This window comes from Ochotona princeps, chromosome 1 (genome assembly GCF_030435755.1).
Source record: "Ochotona princeps isolate mOchPri1 chromosome 1, mOchPri1.hap1, whole genome shotgun sequence".
NCBI classification, from domain to species: domain Eukaryota; kingdom Metazoa; phylum Chordata; class Mammalia; order Lagomorpha; family Ochotonidae; genus Ochotona; species Ochotona princeps.
The window spans coordinates 28,979,304-28,981,033 of NC_080832.1; the positions used below are offsets into that span (position 1 = coordinate 28,979,304).

Genomic DNA, 1,730 nt, shown 5'->3' on the forward strand with positions numbered 1-1,730 from the left:
TCTATAAAAGCCTAGGTTTCCCATGTGACAAGCAGGGACTCAACTATTTGAGCCATCACCTGCTGCCTCCTAGGGTGCACATAAACAGGGACCTGGGCTCAGAAGGATTTGAGGTGAATTGGCCATGACTTGTTTCCGACTTGGTAATCAGCTTTTCCATCAGTCATTTCTTTTCTAAATTCCCCATATTATCTGTTTCATCCACCTTTCTTTTAAAGAACTTTGATTAAGAGTGATGTCAGATTAGCACATTTGCAATTTCTCCTAATTGCCCTTTCGAAAAGTTAGAGCATTTATCTATTGCTAGATTTCCAACATTTCTTCTGTTGCTATAGGTGCAAGAATTGCTACAGTCTGTCCTTACCATCAACATGTGGGCCCCTTAAGAACCTCAGTGCAGTTCATATGAGCCTTGAGGTAGACCCTGAATACAAACAAGCAGATTGTGCTTTCCCCAGTCATAGTCAAGTCGTGGGGAGGCAGAGGTCTGGGTATGTTCAAGATTCAGCTTCACCTCTAACCCACCACCATGGTCTAGGGCATCCATGCTGCTAGAGGTGTAATGGACATCAATACAATTTATGAGAGGTGCAGAAGACTGCCCTCATTCCAGATGGCCTTGTGTGTGGAGTCCATGAAGCTGCCAATGCCTTAGACAAGCACCAAATCTAACTCTGTGTGCTTGCATGTAACTGTGACGAGCCTATGTGTGTCAAGTTGGTGGAGGCCCTGTGTGCTGAACACCATATCGGCCTCATTAAGGTTGAAGACAACAAGAAACTTGGAGAATGGGTAGGCCTCTGTAAAAGTGACAGAGAGGGGGAAAGGGGAAACCTGGGAAAGTGGTCAGCTTGCAGTTGTGTGGAGGTTAAGGACTCCAGCAAAGAATCTCAGGCAAAGGATGTCATCAAAGAATACTTCGAATGCAAGAAATGAACAAATGAAAATTTTGCTCACATACAAAAAAAAAATGGCAGGTCAAAACTGTATTTAGCAGTTGCTCTAGTCTTTCAGGCTCGGTGCTTTCTTGTGCTTGCTCTGTGCTTTCAGCTTGAAGTAATTCTGTACTTTCTCATCAGTTAGGTTTGTGTTCTCTGCACAGGCAGCAAGCTATTCATACCCTTTAAAATGTGCACGAGTGTCCCTGGCTTAGCTTGTTATTTCAACCTGTGCTATGTTCCCACTCCCAACTTCTAGCTTCCTTGTGCTTCTGTCTTGTACATCGTGTACCTGTACTTTTGATCCTAATCTCAGACAGCTTCTTGTGAGGTATGAGTTTGCACACAGTCCCACTGCCAGCAAACCTCGTGATGTTGACCAAATGGCTTGATTTCTCATAAACTTACTTCCCTCTGTTAAAAGTGGATGAGAACGCTCGACCTACATCGTAGTTACGAGAATCAAATGAAATGTAAGATATAATGACTAAGTGTCACTTTATGAAAGCATACATTCATTGGCAGTTAATAATGTTGGTAATTGGGAATTCATGGAGGCAAACAGGCTCAGTTTACAACTCTCAGCTGGAGGCAGCATGCTAGAGGGCCTAGAATGACACTAGAACAGTTTCCTATTGTCTGAGCCCTCACTGTCCAAATCTTATGACTCTGGGTCTAGTCCTGGCTCTGCTGCCAGTTGGTTGGGACTTGATAGTTACACTTGAAATTATCATCCACTGTCCTCCACTCCATTATCTATGGGCCTGTTCATCTTGTCCTTTCCCATTCCTT

At 43.7% G+C, this 1,730-nt stretch overlaps 1 pseudogene; it reads left to right on the top strand.

The window, feature by feature from the left end:
- The first annotated feature begins 553 nt into the window (after window positions 1-553).
- Window positions 554-936, top strand: LOC101528642 (small ribosomal subunit protein eS12-like; annotated as a pseudogene).
- Window positions 937-1,730: the final 794 nt, after the last annotated feature.